Source organism: Gobio gobio (genome assembly GCF_949357685.1).
Source record: "Gobio gobio genome assembly, chromosome: 22".
In the NCBI taxonomy this organism is placed as follows: domain Eukaryota; kingdom Metazoa; phylum Chordata; class Actinopteri; order Cypriniformes; family Gobionidae; genus Gobio; species Gobio gobio.
Genome location: NC_137118.1, coordinates 19,599,985 through 19,621,420, shown reverse-complemented (window position 1 = coordinate 19,621,420; position 21,436 = coordinate 19,599,985). Strand labels below are relative to the sequence as shown.

The 21,436-nt window shown below is 38.4% G+C and overlaps 1 protein-coding gene across 1 annotated transcript in view; it reads right to left on the bottom strand.

Annotated features, from left to right (window-relative positions):
- The window catches only part of LOC307118363 (protein FAM163B-like), a 35,298-nt gene extending 14,181 nt beyond the window's left edge, over window positions 1-21,117 (bottom strand). The window contains exon 1 of the mRNA XM_079803975.1: window positions 20,293-21,117. The gene's annotated coding sequence lies outside the window, so the exon portion shown is untranslated. The remainder of the gene's footprint in view (window positions 1-20,292) is intronic.
- Window positions 21,118-21,436: the final 319 nt, after the last annotated feature.

Here is a 21,436-nt window from a genome sequence, read left to right as displayed (position 1 = left end):
ATTATAAAGCGACGAGAATTTAAGGTGTCTGTGTTATAGTTTAATTATACATCTAAGTACTGAGTAATAATAAACTACATGTACTTACTATAAGGTTAGGGTTAGGATTAAGGTGTAGTTAAGGTTAGTTGCATGTAGTTACTATAGTGACTACATGTAACATGTAACAAGGACACTGTAAAACAAAGTGTTACAATTTTTGTTACAAGTTCGTTTGTAAAATGTTTATGATATTAGCCTTGGTGATCTTAAGAGGCGTCTTTCATATACATGAAAATAATATCTGACCGCAAATTTTTGAACTGTAATGTATTCATAAAATAATTTATACATAACTTTTTGGAAAAAAATTATTAAGATTTTTTTTGTGTCTAAATGTATTGTGTTAATGTTTTTCAAAATCAACCAGATGCTTTATTGGAGACACTCTTCTTATTTGTCATTGACCCTCTATTGACTATACTGTTTATGACCATTGACTTATAAAGATCAGTACTACTAGTGATTAAAAAGGGTCAATTTACCCCCCCCCCCCCATGAGCTCAAAGTTAAGCAGGTAGCCTATGTAAAACAGCATTTACGCACAACGCTCATGTGCACACGTCACTGTAATTCAATGAAGGCAAACATCCATTAGTGTTGTGCAGTCTGCCTCACAAACCTCCCTTTGGGACAGCTAAATTAAATCACGGTATGAGGAATATGTTGCCACATCACAACACATTCATAACATGTAGCTTTAATTACAGCATGTGTGCAAACACACTCTCAGAAGACAGATACACACAGCCGACCACACAGAAATCATCCTTGTAACGTAACTGTCAAAAGTTCAAGCAATTTGAAATTTAAAACACCACTTTCAATAAAAGAAAGAGAAAGAGGCCAAAAATAAGAATCTGCAACTTTAACATATCAGAAACTCTGATCTCCCTGAGAAAAAGCAGTGTGCACGTAACACAAGTTTAATCATAATCAATATAAACACATCCGCTCTGATATGATGAGATGCATCAATCTCACTGAAACTTAATTCACATAATAACATAATTCAGTGTGTAAAAAAACATCGGCTTTAAAATATATTGCATATGTGGTTTTAAATATATTTTGGCTGATATTTAAAGGTGCCATAAGTGATTTTTGAGAAATGCTGTTGATATTTGAAACAAACACACCCCTCCCTTCATTGCTCCGCCCACAAAATGCACAAACACACAATGCAAGGGTGGATGTCTCATTATCACAGCAGAAGTAAAGTAAAATAATGCTTTGTGAAAAACGAACGACAAGGATAATAAACAAAATAAACATACAGTACACAAGAGTATATACAAGCAGGAGTTGGTTGTTAGTCTACAGCAGCACACTGGCTGCAGAAAGGACGCTTAAGAACATAGCCTCTACCGTCAGTTGCTAGCATGTCTCTTGAGGTCAAGGGAGTGAGGTTTACCCGCACAGCTCTTACTAGCTGGCCTTCGTTACATATAGAGCAGAAAAAACGCCACTTCAGCGTTTGTTTTCAGGCCTTCTTCAGTGCTGGAAAGCATTTCTAATATTAAAGTGGGTCCTAAAGAGATAACACTTTATAATAACTACACTCTATGAAGCATTAGTTAAGCATTAGTAAATAGTTAATTCATCATTTATAAAGCATTAATAGACATTACTAAGCAGATTATAAATACAGCTATAAATGCTTTATTCTTGATTTATAAGCATGTCTATAATGTGTATAAATGATCAATTTATAATTTCTAAATTATTACATTATTTACAAACCAGTTATTTAGGAGTTGTCAGTGGTTCATCAGATCATTTAGAAAGTGTAAGTAAAGGATTAATAAACTATTTAAATATACATTTATACATACTTATTATTTAGACATATAGTAATAGTTACTCAAGTGTGTAAGAGTTAACTGACAACTACTTAATGTTAAATGTTGTCACAGGTGTGCAAATATAAATATATATGCCATTTTTATATTACTTTAAACATATCCAGTCATATTTATAATGTATCAGTGTTTCTTGTATTTAACTCTAGTGTTACATAACATGAAACTGGTTTTGTACTGATGCCAGACTAACCATTCCCTTGTTATGAATAATCATATCTTTTGGTTTAAGTTACAAAAAAATAAAAATGATCAAAATCCAATGTAATGAAGTCCCATTTTTTTTTTAATTCAGTAGATTATTGAAAAATACACATTCAAATAGACATGATTATTTTCTAACACATTTTAAGGGTATAATTTACAGCCAAAATAATTATATTACATGTAGATGTATTAAACTTGAACACTAACAAACAAAACACAAGGCAAAGCATGAACAGAACAACCGGTAACTGAACAGAAAATAACTGAAAGAAACAAAGAGCTTAAACACACAAACAAACCAATCAATGAAATGAATAACAGGACAGGTGCACATGATAATCAAATAAATGAGAAACCATATAAACTAACTGAAACACAGGAAACAGAAAACACATGTCAAACCCACAGATTACCTGTAACATACCCCCCACCAACAACAATAAACAAAGAGTCCAACAGAGGAGGGCGGGAAAGGGCTTAGGGTGGGGGATGTACAGCAGGGGATGACCACAGGAGCCAGGGCTGAGCACACAACATGAAGGGCCAGGAAGGAGACGACAGCAGAAGACAGGGATGAGTTAGCGATAGGAGGAGCCAGGGTGGAAACCCCAGCCAGAAACACAGGACGTTAGCCCACGGTGAAGTCAAGGGATGGAGGAGCCATGGTGGAGCCAAAGGGGTGGAGGGACATATTATAGACGAAAGCCCATGTCCATAGCGACGGCAGAGTGATGACTCAAGGTGTAGCCGGAGGGACGAGGAAGCCCGGTGGAGCTGAGGGGGCAAGGAGCTACGGTGGAGCCGACAGATTAACAGGCTGAGGTTGAGTGATGGGCTCGGATGTTTTAGGTGGAGCATATGGGTCCAACAGTCTAGGGTCGAGCTGAAGAACAATCAGCCCGGATACACAATGCCCTGAGCAGACAGCACAGGAGGAGACGAAGGGCTGGTGAGAGGCAATGAGGACAGGGCTGAAGGACTGGGCAGGGTTTTAACAAGCTCATACTGGACAAGGTGATTCTGGCCATCTAAAAATGGCCTCCTTTGTTGATACAGGACAGGCAGATTTCTAAAGAACAAACTTCTTGGCCGATGCAGAACAGGCAGAGGAAGAGGGAGTGGAACGTAGGGTGGGAACATCAAAGACATTAATAACTTAGTGTTGGGTAAACAAACAGGCTCAGCGCAGGGCGACGAAACAGGCAGGGTGCTATCTTCAAATTCCTCAAATAATATTATGGGTGCTGAGTTCAGCGCATCCACATCCACTGTAGTCGAGGTGACAGGGCTCCATTCCATCCTCTCATTTTCCATCAGTATACCCTCTGGGACAGACGATGTTGAACAACAGTGAAAATAATGTTAATCAAATCAATGAGAAACCATAGAAATTAACTGAAGCACAGGAAACTGAACTAAAAAGTATGTCACACAGACCCAAAACTAAAACAAATACAGTTACAGTTTCACTGTCCCTGTCCCAAATGGAACCCTAAGCCCTCTCAATCTTCCTTCGAGTCCACACTTTTGTGATGTAATGTCACTTTGACTGTCAGGAAGAATTGCTGCATATCTGCGAAAAGGCACCCCTCTAAAGCCTAAAATGACAAATGGGGCATCCTACGGTCTCGTGGACTTAATGGACATGTATACACGGCTGCCATTGTAAGTCCGCAAGACCTCAAGTGCAAATAAAGTGTGCCATTTGGGACATGTTCACCATCTTACTTTCTTGCTAGCAACTTCATGAAATCACTTTTCTGTGACACTATCTGCATAACTTTTCAGTGGAGGTCAAAGGTGCACTGAAGTCCTTGTGTGAATCATGTGAAAGGGACTTAACAATTCTTGACAGAGAAGTTTGCACATTTTCTCTGTGGTGTGCCATGGGGAATAATGAGAAGGCATTTTCCACTGATGCATGGCAGGGCACAGAGGCAAGTCCATTCATGTGACAGCATAATAACACAATCTGACAGGGGACATGAATGTGGAAACATAAACCTGCAACAAAGGTCGTTCATTTCTACACGTGATAAGATTGAGAACCGATCCATTTTGACTTGACGTGGCATCAAGTACACTTCCAGAACAATACATCTGGACTGCATGCACAAAGAGGTTTGAATATGGATGTGCCACACAGTTGACAACACCACCTGCATACATTTTCATGCTGGCTCAGGCTGGTTTCTGCTAGTTAGTGGCTGTTTGGTGCTGATCTTGCACAGTCATGCTGGGAAACAGTGAAAAAGTTATTCAACAAGTATGACTAACTTGACCAAGGTTAGTCTGACACGCTGGTTAGGCTAGTTTAGAGGTCTGATGTTGACACCAGCATCCAAAATAAAGTATTTTGTAGGCCACATTAATTAATACAACCACAAAACTTAAGTAACACAGGCAGATTCTTGCTTCAGATATACGTATAGAAGGTATGCATCGACGTCAATTGTCCCGCCGGAACACACCCCCTCATGACTGGAGTTAATAGGGGAAAACATGAGTAAAACAAACGGTTATCAGTTTGAAGCTGACGACACAATGAATCTCTTATTTACATAATGTCTACACTTTGTTAGAGGATTTGCGCGCATGCAGATTTCAGCACTGGACAAAAACTTGAGTGGTGAGTGGATTCTAACTTAAACACCTGTGATTGGCCATTGCGTTCAAGAAATCAACACACTTGTCTGTGATTGGCTACGTTACTCACCGAAGCGAAAACACGTTGGAAATTGAATCATTTGACGAGCGCAATCTTCTGCCAACTCTTTCTCGCTAATAATATGCTATTATTACAAAGAAAACAGATCCTAGACCAGCAGTTATGGACAGCTTTTCAGTCTAAAAGCAATCAGAAACAGCAGGCAGCAGTGGTTTGATTGAGAAAATTACACGCTATTATCAAGTCCGTCTACCTCTGTCCAGAGTCCATGGTGGGGCCAAGACCCCCACCGACCCCCCTCTGGCACCGGGCATTTGGATGACTGCAATCACACACGCCACCATGAGGATGCAGGCAGAAACGTGAATAAACAGCATGGCGAGTGAAGCGAGTGGCTCCGAGCAGGAGTGTGTTCCGGTCTCATAATGCATCAGCGCAGTAGCTAAATGTAATGATACGCATGGTCTAAAATCGATTGAATGTCCAAACTGGCAAGCCTTATGCTGCCTTCACGTGCTATGGGAAACTTCATAATTCCCACTCCAGAAGTCGTGATTACGAGCTTGTTGCATTCAAGTGCTTTGTTGTCGGAATGAAGGAATCATGGAGGACATTGTGTGAATTCTTGCCGATTAATTGGGAAAATCTTATTAAAACCAACTTTATATGCAGTGAGTAGCTAGCTAGGATGCTATCATGTTATGGAATGTGTACAGTATGTGTATGTTAGTAGTACAGAGTTTAACATGTTACAGTATGTTTATGTTAGCAGGATGCATGTTAGCATGTTGTTAAAGTATGTGTATTTTAGTAGTATGGATGCTAGCATGTTACAGTGTATATTAGCAGGCCAGGATGCATGTTAGCATGTTGTTACAGTATATGTGTATGTTAGTAGTATGGATGCTAGCATGTTATGGAATGTGTATGTGTTAACATGTTACAGCATGTGTATGTTAGGTGGATGCATGTTAGCATGTTGTTACAATATGTGTAGTATGGATGTTAACCTGTTACAGTGTATGTTAGCAGGCCAGGATACATGCTAGCATGTTGTTACAGTATGTGTATGTTAGTAGTATGGATGTTAACATGTTACAGTATGTGTATGTTTGTAGTATGGATGTTAACATGTTACAATATGTGTATGTTAGCAGGATGCATGTTAACATGTTACGTTATTTGTATGTTAGTAGTATGGATGTTAACATGTTACAGTGTATGTTAGCAGGATGCATGTTAGCATGTTGTTACAGTATGTGTATGTTAGTAGTATGGATGTTAACAGGTTACAGTATGTGTATGTTAGCAGGATGCATGTTAACATGTCGTTACAGTATGTGTATGTTAATAGTATGGATGTTAACATGTTACTGTGTATGTTAGCAGGATGCATGTTAGCATGTTGTTACAGTATGTGTATGTTAGTAGTATGGATGTTAACATGTTACAGTGTATGTTAGCAGGATGCATGTTAACATGTTGTTACAGTATGTGTATGTTAGTAGTATGGATGTTAACATGTTACAGTGTATGTTAGCAGGATGCATGTTAACATGTCGTTACAGTATGTGTATGTTAGTAGTATGGATGTTAACATGTTACAGTGTATGTTAGCAGGATGCATGTTAACATGTTGTTACAGTATGTGTATGTTAGTAGTATGGATGTTAACATGTTGCAGTGTATGTTAGCAGGATGCATGTTAACATGTCGTTACAGTATGTGTATGTTAGCAGGATGCATGTTAACATGTTACGTTATTTGTATGTTAGTAGTATGGATGTTAACATGTTAAAGTGTATGTTAGCAGGATGCATGTTAACATGTTACGTTATTTGTATGTTAGTACTATGGATGTTAACATGTTACAGTGTATGTTAACAGGGTGCATGTTAGCATGTTGTTACAGTATGTGTATGTTAGTAGTATGGATGTTAACATGTTACAGTATGTGTATGTTAACAGGATGCATGTTAGCATGTTGTTACAGTATGGGTATGTTAATAGTATAGATGCTAGCATATTACGGAATGTGTATGTTAACATGTTACAGTATGTGTATGTTTGGCTGGCTGCATGTTGTTACAGTGTGTGTATGTTAGTAGTATGGATGTTAACATGTTACAGTGTATGTTAGCAGGCCAGGATGCATGTTAGCATGTTGTTACAGTATGTGTATGTTAGAAGTATGGATGTTAGCATGTTACGGAATGTGTATGTTGTTAACATGATACAGTATGTGTATATTATCAGGATACATGTTAGCATGTTGTTACAGTATGTGTATGTTAGTGGTATGGATGTTAACATCTTACAGCATTTGTGTGTTAGCTGTTACAGTATGTGTATGTTAGTAGTATGGATGTTAACATGTTACAGTGTATGTTAGCAGGATGCATGTTAGCATGTTGTTACAGTATGTGTATGTTAGTAGTATGGATGCTAGCACATTACGGAATGTGTATGTTTAGCTGGATGCATGTTAGCATTTGTTACAGTGTGTATGTTAGTAGTATGGATGTTAACATGTTACAGTGTATGTTAGCATGTTGTTACAGTATGTGTATGTTAGTGGTATGGATGCTAGCATATAACGGAATGTGTATGTTAACATGTTGCAGTATGTGTATGTTTAGCTGACTGCATATTGTTACAGTATGTGTATGTTAGTAGTAGTATGGATGTTAACATGTTACAGTGTATGTTAGCAGGCCAGGATGCATGTTAACATGTTGTTACAGTATATGTGTATGTTAGAAGTATGGGTGCTAGCATGTTACGGAATGTGTATGTTGTTAACATGTTACAGTATGTGTATGTTAACATTACAGTATGAGTATGTTAGTAGTATGGATGTTAGCATGTTACAGTATGTGTATGTTAACATGTTACAATATGTGTATGTTAACATTACAGTATGAGTATGTTAGTAGTATGGATGTTAGCATGTTACAGTATGTGTATGTTAACATGTTACAATATGTGTATGTTAACAATATGTATGTTAGCATGTTGTTACAGTATGTATATGGTAGCAGAATGGATGTTAGTATGTTTAATATTTATGTTAATATCATGAATGTTAGCATGTTATGAGTATGTTAGCATTATAGTATGTGTATGTTTAGCATGTTATGTTAGCAATACGTATATTAGCAAAAATGTCAAGTACACCATTAAAGAATCTTACGTAATTCATTCAATACTGTCATTAAAAATGTCATACCTCAATATCCTTCATCGTTTAAAAACACCTAACACCAAAAATCTGACGATAACAACGACCACAGAGACATTTTGCATGGAAAAACAACCATAGAGAGTGATGTTTCCATTGAGAGTGTGTTTCGTAATTTCCACAACACAGGGATTTAATAATTAATTCAACTGAATGAAACCTTATCTAAAATGTTCATTGAACTGCATACAATAGAAAACCTCAACAACAGATTCAATTGAAAGATTAATTAGATGTTTTATAGGTCATGTCTGACTTAACAGGAACTATTTTACCCCTGACCAAGTCTGCGTCAATAACTAGAAGGCAAAAGCTGCTTTAAAATGTGCCGTAAGTGTAATAAAACTCTCCAAATAAGAGTATAGTGTAACCTAGCAAAAAGTTGTGCACACCCTGCAGTCAAAACTAAATTTCTTTCATTTCAAAGAGATAAAAGGATGAAGAAACCTTATATGTGTTTAAATACATGTTCAGACAAGCTCAACACGCTTGTCCTGAAAAGTAAAAAATATATAGAGCCTGAAGAACAATTTTATATAGGCCAAAAAAATTAAACAGCCTATGATGACTGGATAATAACATGTCCTTTGATATGGCGCTAATAGAGCCGCAAGTCTTCAAACCATCATACATCAACAACTCATATCAACAAACAAGCAACAAAAAACAAAAACAGAATGCTGACAGTAAACAAACACACTATAAAGGTTACCAGGCATATCAATATCACTTCCCTTTGGGGGACATTTGGTTTAGGAATAAATATGGCAGATAATTTTATTCATACCACATTAATTCCAAAATAACTCCAAGACTATTTCTTCATACGCTGACTATGATGATTAAAAAGGCTATTCTCATTTCTAAGTCACACATCAAACTCAGTAAAAGCACTTCAAGATGAATAATATGAAACATGGCAGTGCCATATGCACACTGCATAATCTTTCTATTTGTGGTTCGTGACAAATAAAGCGTTACCCTTGGCAACCCCACGGCTACTGCACAGGCCTATTTGAGTGATCCATAGTGTGTGTGTTGAGGGATGGAGCGTGCAGGTATGCCATTAGATAATTCATTCCCACACTAATGAAGGGCCTATGAACACATGCGTACTTCCTCATGCGTCTCATGAGTCTATACAGGACTGATGTTAAACCTTCATTGATCCAAATATATGACAGCAGGGAGCTATATTCCCTTACCAAAGTACACAAACACAGCTTTTTCCAAATGTGCAGAATATCTCTGATATCACAAACACATGCATACAGGAAGTAAACGGATTGCTGTGCACAGCTTGGATTTGAATTGCATAGAATATGCAGAAATGCATACCGCAGATAAACAATCCGAAGCGGGCACGCTCAAATGCCAGTGTGTACTTATTTAATGTTTCATATAGACCCACTTCCAAGATGGCGGCAAGTCCTGCTTCCAACAAGCATAGCATAGAGCTAACGTATGTATGTCAACATTAGAAATTAGGTTTATATAATGATACCTTCATTTTTGCTTTTCGTCAGCTGTTTTCAAAGAGAGCGAACGGCAGCATTTTATGTTGTTTTTATTCTGTTTTTGACATAATTGACACAAAAACAATGTGTCATTGTGTGGTCAACGTGAACATGACGCATGATTGACTGCAACTCACTGAGGTCGGAAGTAGGTCGGGAGTTGTCTCATTTTAACCAAGTGTTGACACAATGTAAATAAGACATTTATTATGCAATCTAGTCAGCTTGATTTATTTCACTGGGAGTTTTCGTAAGAGTGCAGAACTCAGTGAGCTCGTGCTGACATTAAATGATTGACAGCTTCAGTGATTATAAACAGAGCACTGTTTATTCATTTTCATTTATGCTGTTAAGGGACCAACAACCACATTCACACTGCAGTTTCCTGAGTGACAAATCCTCTCTTTCTGTCATAACAACTCTCGGGAGCGTTTGGCATGGTAATGGATATGACAATTTTGATAAGTTTGGTCTTTATTGCTTTTGCAGCAGAGCAAGTACAGGACTTGCTACTGCGAATACACACACTGCTGTGAGCAAGTAAGACATGCTGCTACTGTACAATAGCATTCATGAATTACCGGTGGCAGATCTGTACAGGTGGAGCTGGGGAGGGTGGAGGGTGTCTGAAAAGGTGCTGCAACTGCTACAGCAAATGTTGACCAGTATTTGGAGCTCATTGGCTACTGATACAGCAGGAACATATTATATATTATATATTGCCTTTCATGCAGTGTGTAATATCTGTTTGTGAATGTAGACGTTCTGAAAAGTGCATGATAAATAAAGGTATTGTCTCCAATTGTGTCCAAAAGAAAGAATCCACTCTGAACCGCCTATACGAGTCGTTTTTGTGTAAAAAGACTTGTATACTGCGTGGTTTACATCACTAGAAAAGACATTCGCATAATGCCCGTCTATGTTGTACGTTGTCCCCGTGTGAACAACTTGTCCCGTCCACAAACACATCATTTTACCGATGACTGCTTCTCAAATCTCGAAGTTTAAAGATGGGTCAGTACCCAGTTTATTTGGACCAGCTTGTTCCTTGGAATCACAACCTGTAGGTATGATTAATTATTGATGTATATATTTTCTACCGGGTGTTCAAAATATGTATTTTTGTGTTTCATATTGTGTAGGTCTAACCGGCTAACTCACGTTATTACTGTCTTACTGAAATACTTCTGCTAATCATCTGTGGGCCACTATTACCTAAAACTGTGTCTATTAATGCAGATTGTCTGTCGTTCTTACTACTTTGAGTAAAGATAAAGAAGGATAAAGGACTTGAATTTTACATCAGTCATTCAAGAAGGCTAACGTATGCACCGTTATTGTTACAGTTAATACAGTACAAACATGGGTTTGTTGATGGACATACTCTTGTTAATGCTGATAGTGAGGAATTACAGTTGCAACATCTCATAATGTACCTCAAGATGAGTAATGTATCACTGAGAAATGTCCTGCTCAAGTCGTCCTTGTGATGTAGGTTCGGGTTGAATAAGTTCTTCCAATGTTTCATCATCAAATTTGCGCTCGGATTTATATGGTAAAATCAACATAATCGTTACTGTCTTTACAGTGGGACTAAGAAAGCCTCCTGAAGTTCAGTTATGGAAATGGGTGTTAGCTCCCAACACAGACCAATCGTAGCAGACTGGGCCATCTGGCCAATCAGAGCAGAGTACGCACATGGAAAGGAGTGATTTAGAGAGACTGATTCATGATCCAACGAGTTGTTTGAGAATCATTTAACAATGTGGTGATGTGCAATGTATATTATGAGAAAATGTAAGTATTTTTGACCTTTGATGCATGTAAGTCTGTTGTTGGAAACTTTAAAATAGCATAACAGGGGCACTTTAAGGACCTATCAGTAGGGATGCACCGAAATAAAAATTCTTGGCCGAAACCGAAAACCGAAAAAGAGGAAACCAAGGCCGAAAACCGAAACACCGAAAGAAATGATGCCAATTATTAGTACCATTGCATTTATAGCTATGACTATGTACTAACTTTACTAAAATCAAGGCATTGCAATTGCATAAATCAATATTAAAGTTTCAAAGAATAAATCAATTACAAATTATGCCAATATTTATTTAGCACATTGCAACAATGCACAGTATAAAATAAAATTCAAACTAAAATGTTTAACTTGACCCCACTCATTTGTACATTAAATAATGTACAGGCCTACAGAAGGGTTTTAAAATTAAATGTTCTCTCATAAAAACAAAGTGCATTTAGGTCAAGTGCATTTTAAATTTTTCTCTGTAGGACTACTACAAGAAAGACATAGTACATGGACTCAACAGTTTAACCCATTTGGTGGTTATTTTTGAGCAAATTTATATTAGTCCATCAGTTTTAAACAGCACCCTCTATGGACTGTTTTAGATGTGTAATCTACAAAGAATATGACATACAGAACTTTAATTTAAACTCTATTAATCAACAATTGCAATTACAATAGCACGAAAAATCATGATTTTTGTCATAAGAGTGCAGCATAGTATATCGCAACATTTTGCCGCGAATAATAAGTCCACTAGCTTGTCTGCCCAGGTCATTATGCCCTATACCATCTAAAGAGATGAAATCCTTCAAGGGCACTCAAAGTGTCATCTTGTCACCATGGAAACACAACAGGTATGCAGCTTGAGCAAATCCCACCCACACAATACAGTGATTTCAGCTCAAACAAATTAATGGTTAAAATGGCATCTGCTGTAAATTGCAGGTGTTCTGCATTGGGGTTATCCATTTGTATATCCACCTGTGGTCTTCATGCATAATTACAGTCTATATCGTCAAATCAAGCTTGAAGTCACATTATTTAGATGTTGAAAAGCATTTCCTAAATGGCATAAAATAGGTTTGCATTAGATTTACAGTACTCATGGAACAATGAATGTCAGAATGTCACGTCTATCATGTCGGCACTGCGATGCATGTACTTTTTTATATATCTACTCTCTCTCTCTCTAAATCAACACATCATTTGTCTTTCTAAAATGTCAAGACTTAAAAGGATGTTAAACAGAATAAACTATAGTCTCATTTTCAAATTTCAAAGTCAAGTCAGGTTACTCAAATAAAATTGATATTCTACATATTCAAATATTTTAAGCTAATTTATTTAGTGTTATATGCCTATATATTATTGTGGTATCAACTTTTTCAGATTTAACCACCCCTAAATGGTGCCTAACAACAAAAATTGTGTTTGCTTGCTTTATAAGTGTGTCAAGCAGAATCAGACAGAAAGCATTTTTTTTTTAGGTTTGAAAACGCGAGGCGCACCGCATTGCCTTTTTTGGTTGACATTTTTTTATTTAGAAAAAAACAGTGCACTACTTTTTTAAATGTTACTAGGCAACCCCCGAATCAAGGTAAATGTCTTAAATGGGCAGTTCTTGGCAAGATAAAAACCATTATAATGCCTAAAGCTAACTTTTTGCCACACCTGTCAATAGCCAGTGACTTAAGAAAATGTACCAGCCATTAATAATTTTTACCAGCCATGAAACATAGATGAATCCTTATTAATGTTACAAAAGTTATTCAGTCTAGAGCAGTGAGTGATTCTCTGTCTTTTGTTGTTTGATTAACATTAAAAACAGACAGCAGCAGGACTATTAGGCTGCTGTCACTTTAAGAGCGAATGCATGAATCCAATATACTGATATGCGTGTGTTTTCTTTCTCAACTGTTTACACTCACTTAAGACATAATGGAGTATGTTTACGTGGATACTTACCAAGACATAGCCTGGTCCTACCAGACTCTTGTACATTTCATTTGTACAGAGAGTCTGGCCACTCTCCATTGACAAGTGTTAACTTCCTTGAAGGCGGGTACTCTGTTGAAGTTTAAATCTATTGGATCTGCCCAGAGCCACTCTAGATCTGCCATAACCAATCGCTAACGTTTGGTCGTGACGTGACGTATGTCATCTCAAATTAGCGCATGACATCAACGTCATCATTCTCAGCCACTCCCTCTGCTCGCTGATTGGACCGGTTAAAATTTGACCGGAGAAAACCAGAGAATATACAGCAATCCCAGATGGAGTACTGAAGGAAAATGAAAATTGAGCGGAAGTACGTAGGAGGGCGGAGCCAGGCTAACCAAGACAGGCATTTAGACATGAATTCCTTTCTTCTGCTGAACAAAAAAAGAAGATATTTGGAAGAATGTCAGTAACCAAAAAGTTGATGTGCCCCATTAAAGGTCCCATGGCATTTTATGAGTTTTTTTAACAATAATATGAGTTCCCCTAGGCTGAATATTGTCCCCAAGTGGCTAGAAATTTAGATCGGTGTAAACCGAGTTCTGGCTGTCTTTCTCTGCCTTTGAGAAAATGACAGCTCAGGCGAGCTGATCTTGAATTTTCCTGTTATGACGTCATAACAGGAACGGTTACCTCCCTTTCCTCCGCCCAGAGAATTTGGCACGCCCATGCAAGCGCTATATTTATCCTCGAGAGATCATGGCTTGTGAACGAGTGAATGCTGCCAGTTTCTCAGCTAATTATTCAAGTTCACACAGAACTGTATTATTCGTGCGCACGCTGCGGCTTCTCTCTCTCCCGACAGAACGGTGTTTTCGTGTTTTCTATCTTGTGAGTCAGTGTTTTTGTACGTCTTCGTCGCGTCTATCTGTTCTAAAATGTGCATACAGTCATGAGTTTCTGCTCAACATCGGCAGACTCACATCTCTTTAGAGATAAACCTCACGCACACAGAGGCTCGGGCTGCACTGACCGGTCGGCCTTCAACATCCCCGACCCCCAGTACTGCATCTGGCCCACAGCGGAGGCACCAAACGCGGCGCGAGATTAAGCAGAAGGGGGGTAAGCGTGAGGGTATCCGGCTAGGCTAGCCAGCTATTCCCACAATAAACTGGATTACATTCGATTACTGCTGTTGTGTATTTGTTTGCGCTCTGTACTCAATGCGCTTCACTGACGCTTTTCATATGATAGGAAAATATCTAAAAATAATGCTATAATCAACACTTACTCATAACTCGTTCATCTCGACAGCTGTAATGGTACATTACATGTGTTACAAAGTTGGTAGAATAATGATGAAGACGGACTCGGCGTGACGGAGAGTGAGACTAGTGTTTATTCAGAACACTCAGATACAAACAAAATAAACTTGCGCTGACAGACAGCTCTCTCACATCTCAGTAGTTACTATAAATAACTTTGTTAGCAATCGCTCCGTCTCTGGTCCGTCTCCTGCTCATAGACCTCGTTAAACCACGCCCCCTCCACTACAAGATATGATACTCATTTCAAATGCAAAGACGTCAGCCAATCACAACAGTGGGCGTTTTTACTGAAGTCTCGCAGCAGACAAGACCTTGAAACAGGGCATTCAGCCACAGGGCAAACATCAGTATAGAAAAAATGCCTTTTATTTCTAAATTATGACATTTTATGATGTAAAAATCATACGAACAATATAAGTACACCTCAGGAAACATTATAAAATAATAGAAAAGTGCCATGACATGGAACCTTTAACTTCCATATACTATGGAAGTCAATGGGGTCCATCAACTGTTTGGTTACAATATTCTTCAAGATATCTTCTTCTGTGTTAGACTGGGTAAACCCAGCCTGATCTGCCAGCGATTTGATACTATACTATATATATTTTTTTTTTATTAACTTATGAATATTTTCTTATTATAACTGTTTTAATTACTGTTTTACTTAAATGTTTTATTATTTTGTTATGGCTGTCTGGGTGGAAGAGGTTGAGAGACGGGAGAGCGATAAATCGAAATCCCTCCAGCAAGAGGACGATCCGTTTAGATCTGCTCTGATGGATAGATCTGTATAGCCTTGGTGGTGAGAGGAAGGACCGTGTAGATCCGCTCTGACAGTCAAACAAAGTAGAGATAGCCCTGGTGTTTCTGTCCAGGAAGATTTGTCTGTAAGAGTAATGTTTAAACGCACAGTTACCTGACAAATATTTTTTGAGTACTCCCTCCGGTGCGAGGAAGACCCGTTTAGATCTGCTCTGATGGGTAAAACATTTTGAGATAGCCCTCCAGTTAGGCCATGAAGATTTGTCTGCAAGGGTACTGTTTAAACGTACAGTTACCTGACAAATATTGTTAAAGAAAACCTGACTCTCCGTTGTCTTCCACTCCAGATAGGGGCTATATATTTTTTATTTTATTCACTTACGAATATTTGAATTCCATTTCGTTGTAAAGCACTTTGAATTGCCACTGTGTATGAAATGTGCTATACAAATAAACTTGCCTTGCCTATGCCCGTTGATCACGCCTCTTGTGGTCTGATTGGTTGAAGGACTATCCAATTGCGTACAGAGTCATTTGAATTATGCTCGTTTATCATGCCTCTTGTGCAGTAGAAAATACATAGCAGACTCCCCAGACCAATGTTCAAACTTAAATAGCCAGACAACTTCTGTGTTCCACAGAGGAAAGAAATTCATAGAGGTTTAGAACAACTTAAAGGGTTAGTTCACCCAAAAATTAAAATTCTGTCATTAATTACTCCCCCTCATGTCGTTCCTTTGTTCATATTCAGAACACAAATTAAGATATTGATGAAATCTGAGAGCTTTCTGATTCCTCCGTAGACAGCTATTTACTTAACACTTTCAATGCCTAGAAAGGTTGGAAAGACACCGATAAAATAGTCCATGTGACTCAAGTTGGTTCAACCTTAATTTTATAAAGTGTCGAGAATACATTTTGTGCGCAAAAAACAAACAAAAATAACGACTTTATTAAACAATTCAACAATTTCTCCTACGTTGTTGAAGTTGTAAATACAGCCCAGTGCTTCCGAGTTATGTCAGAGCTATGCCAGAACGCTGGCTTACCATTGGCCGAAGCTGTTCACTTGAGCACCACGATGCATGCGTGTGATGCTGATGCAGGAGCTGGTCAATGTAAACAGCATAGAAGACTGACACAGACGAGAAGAAATTGTTGAATAAATTTGTTATTTTAGTGTTTTTTGCGCACAAAAAGTATTCTCGTTGCTTCATAAAATTAAGGTTGAACCACTGGAGTCACATGGACTATTTTAACAATGTTTTTACTAACTTTCTGGGCCATGAAAGTGTTAATTAAATTGCTGTCTATGGAGGGATCAGCGAGCTCTCGGATTTCATCCAAAATATCTTAATTTGTGTTCCAAAGATGAACGAAGGTCTCACGGGTTTGGAACGACATGAGGGTGAGTAATTAATGACAGAAATTTAATTTTTGTGTAAACTAAACCTTTAAGCCACCATGCTGTTTCTTTTAAACTGAAGCAGGAACCATATCAAAAGACCACAATATTATTTTAGACATGGAGTAGCTGTGATTGCTTATTGGCACTTAGGCTTAACAACTTAGAACAACCATCCGAGTCTGCATTTCTTAAAAGCATCATGAGCTAAGTTGATCGTAGCGACCATTGGTGGTTCTTGCAATGCTTTTGAGAAACGCAGCCCTAAACACATTAGCAGCAATGTAGCAACGGCCTGGCAACCACCCAAACACTTCAGCATACTTCTGGAAGGTTTTTTCATGGGTAAGCAGCACTCCCTGAAGAAAATGTCAATATCCAGTTCATTTTGAACCATCAAATTCTATTTTGTAAGAGCTAAATGTGGAACAGACTATCCACTCACTGACGCTTCAATAATGTCATATACACCTCAGGGTTCCTGAGTCTTATTCTCAATATAGGAGCACTTCCTATATTCCCATCGAAATATGTATAACGATATTACGTGACTGTCCAGATGTTTGACTATAAAAGACTCTCAATACATGAATCCAAATAAAATCTCACACATGCAAAATGTATGAAACATCCCAACTATTTTGTATAATTCAATTTAATTAAAAAGACAGCACTATGTCTTTCTAAAGGACTTGTCCTCGGTTTAACTGGAACAACAGGCGGTTCGAGCCTCTCCGGCCTCAGGGGTGACGGACTGTGTGTACATTAGATGGACGGAGTGAATATGTCCATTTTTTTTTTGTAGTTGCTATGTACACAACCTCCAGCCTTCTTCCATCACCACGAAGAGGATAAAAGTGTTTACAGGTGTTACATAAAAACACTCTTTTGTGAGATAACAGTGTGTGTTTGGTGTTATTCCTGTAGGGTGGCTGAGTACAGCTACAGCCTCTTTTCCACTTTTCTTCCTGCCCTAATCTTTTTATATCTCTGCCTGTCTGCTTGGCAAGCGGCCACTCTGTATCCAGATTCATTCCACCGTTATGTGGTTCGAAAGTTGATGTTTCACATGTTCCCTCTGTGGAGAAGGCGAGTTTCCTGCTGAGAAACCTCTTCCACACCAAAAGCTGTGAGAAATAATACATTTTGGTATTGCTTTGGGACCTTCATTGCTTCCCAATACAGCTTGAGCAGCAGTTTGGGGGATGCGACAGCCTCAGCTTCCATCTTCTGTTAAAAACAGTCTTTGTAACGTCTAACATGTTTATATTCTTCCGGCTTGTTTTCCCTTGAGGCGGCAGGAGCGTTGTAAGCCCATGCTGGTGTCTGCGGTCGCAGGAAGTGACATGGCCTTGTGGCAGGAGACATAGCAACCGTCTCTGACAGTGTGGGGGTGCATGGGGGAGGGGATGGGGGAGGAGAGCAGGACGGGTGGACAGTAAAGGACATAAATGAAAGAGTAGCGAGGAGATGTGGTGTGAAAGGCAGCCTGGAGGATCTGGGAGAAAAGACTTGTACAAGAATGATGCTCCAAATCATTAAATGTTTCTGCACATAGGCCACATGGTCAAAATAAAATCGAGTCCGTTTTAAAACTGTGTGCTACAAAATATTTAAATTCTATTTGAGGTGATGCAATAAAAAGTAGTATATAATTATTCCTGAACCTTGCTGCAAGCAGAATACAAATACAAATCATTTTAGTCCAAGCACATTATCATCATATTATAAAACGTCCTGTTAGGTAACCTAAAAAATTAGCATCTAAAAGAGATATTTCACCCAATATTTCAAAATTCCCAAATTCATGCCATTTCTAAACTGTGTGACTTACTTTCTTCAGTGGAGCAGGAAGATATTTCGAGGAATGTTTCAACTGTTTTTTGTCCATACAATGAAAGTCAATGGGGTGTTCTTCAGAAGAAAGAAAATCTGTAACTTTATTTGAAGGTGACCTAGTTACATTATACTTACTCAAGTAAATACTGAATAATATGAATTAACTACATGTATTTACTGTATAGAGTAACAGTTAGGGTTAGGTTTAGCTACTTGTAATTATGCATACATAGTTTTTACCGTAGTAAGTACATGCAGTAACCTATAACTATGTCACCTTAAAAGTAAAGTGTTGCCAGAAAATCATACAGTTGACAGTTCCCCCAAAAATGAAGATTCTGTCATCATTTACACACCCTTAAATTGACCCAAACTTGCATGAATTTCTTTCCTCTGCATAACACAAAAGAAGATATTTTAAATAGTATGGGGAACTACACATTTGATGGACCCCATTGACTTTCATAGTATGGAAAAAATACTATGGAAGTCAATGGGGTCCATCAACTGTTTGGTTACCGACATTCTTCAAAATATCTTCTTTTTTGTCCAACAGAAGAAAGAAATGTATACAGGTTTGGAACATGGTGTGTAAATGACAGAATTCTCATTTTTGGGTAAACTATCCCTTTAATGAACTTTACTACAATTGGTTACATCACTGAAAGGTATTTTTACAGGTTGAAATAACTATTTATCCACTGTTAGAGCACAGAAAAGCTGTTTTTAAGATGATTTTAAAGAAGTGGTGTTGGCATTTAAAATAAACTCTGCATGTGTGACTGACTTGTTCCTTGTTTTTTTCCCCCTCCTTTGAAGACGACACCGTGGAATAGAAATGCTATGTCTCCATTATTCATTGGAATGCATTTTGCAATTAATATGTGTAACAGAAAGACAGAGATGTGACGGGGGAGGGTAAAGAATCAGAAGGAACGGTCATGGCTGGGGGTGGAGAGAACTCTTTAATATTATTATGCCGGAAATGCCCATCCCCCTGTCCCAGCTTGCAACTGACATAGGAGAAAAATATCCTTGAACCTTTCAAAAGGGTCATGGGTCATGGGAAATCAAATCTACTAAAGAGAAGGAGTGTAGATTGCCATATCTGCTAGACTGCAAGTGACATCAAGGTTCAAGGGCTCTTGATGTCTGAGTTATAACAAAATGAGCACAGGTTGAGATGTGTAAAGACAGGCTTACTGGTCACATGATAAAAATGGATGCAACAGTAGAAAAATTTGCTTTTGTGGAGATTAGTTTTACCTGGAATGTAACATCTCCTCAGGGTTTTATAGGACTATAATTGTATAGAGGTATTGTTTTCGTTTCGTAAGATATTCTCAGTGTATGTAAAATAAAAAGATTTGTGCAAAGCAGTTCAACTTTCCATAACTTCAGCACCATGGACAGAGACTTCTTGCAATGCCATTTGCAGCTATACATCAAGAAAAACCGGCCTAGTTTAATTTAATTAAAAGTGCCAATAATGAAAATGTCAACTGGAGAATATGCCTTCGAGCATCACTGACATGAAGCGCGAATTAGGAACAATTACCGTTCACACAAACTAATAGAGAAACCACATTGCATTTCTTCACAACAAAAGCAAGATTGTGGACAAATGAACCAAACTAAATCACTGTAGTGTTATAAAGCCCATAAGGTGGAAATCTTACCTACACGATGGTTAGAATTGAACCAGAGCACATCTGCAGAAGTGACGTTGCTCCAACGAGACGGGCACGAGCTTTATGAACGAGTTTTAACCGAACTGTTACAGAATCCGCGTAGGTGACTTTCGTCGTTTTCCCCCGCGACTTTTGGCGTCCTAAAACGGCTTGAACATGAAGCGAATGCGGTGGGAAAACAATAAATGCGGCGTATTAACAATCTCACGCGATTCAAGAGTTCCTTATTTCATATCCGTTTGTGTGGAGTTGTCAACATCCTGAGCGACTTTTCATTGACAGCTCCTTAAATGTGAGGAAAGGGAGAATCTCCGAGAGCACAGTATAGCAATTTAGAACAGGAAAAACTTGTTGAGGTAACCCAAAGTCCTTTTCAATAGTTTTCAAATCCGCCTTCGTTCGAAGAAATTAACTAGTTCTGTATCGAAGAGTGGTCCGTGAGATGAAGTGCCGTGTAAAACACTGTTCCTTTAAACGTCCTCAACCGCAACATGAAAACCTTCGCAGCTCCATATCACAATGCACCTCAAGCTTCATGTATGGAGATGTTAGTGTCTTCTCTATTCCTCCTTCTCTTCGCGCGACAAATTACACTGGACTATGAAATCTCCTCGGCTTGTTTGCTCTCTGAGCTCGCGACGCTGATTTGCCGTATGTTTTGGTGTCGCGCGATCTTTCCCGCGAGATAATTGCTGCTGTTTGTCTCGTGCAGCTGAAGTGCACTGTAAATCTGCCCGCGCGCGGAGTGGGCTGAGACGGTTTTACAGTTCCGGCCACTGACTGACGATATGCGGCTATCAGGAACTGTGATGTGAATTCAACGAATCCAGAGAAGCATCATAAATTCATCAGAGCCACTGGAAGGCGTTAAGATAACGCCTTACTGATTCATTAAGTCATAAAAATGTATGCTAAACTTTCTGGGGCCAAGTAGCCTAACAGTGCTGTAGTTTATTTAATCAACACTAGAATTGTTGGCTAACATATTATGCACTTTAGCTATTATTAAGAATTATGTTAATGATGTTAATAATATTGCTAAATTGACACTGTAATGCAAAGCGTTATGCTTTATAAAACGGACGCCCCATTTTAAACCATTGATGCTGAAAGTATCATCATTAATCAACGG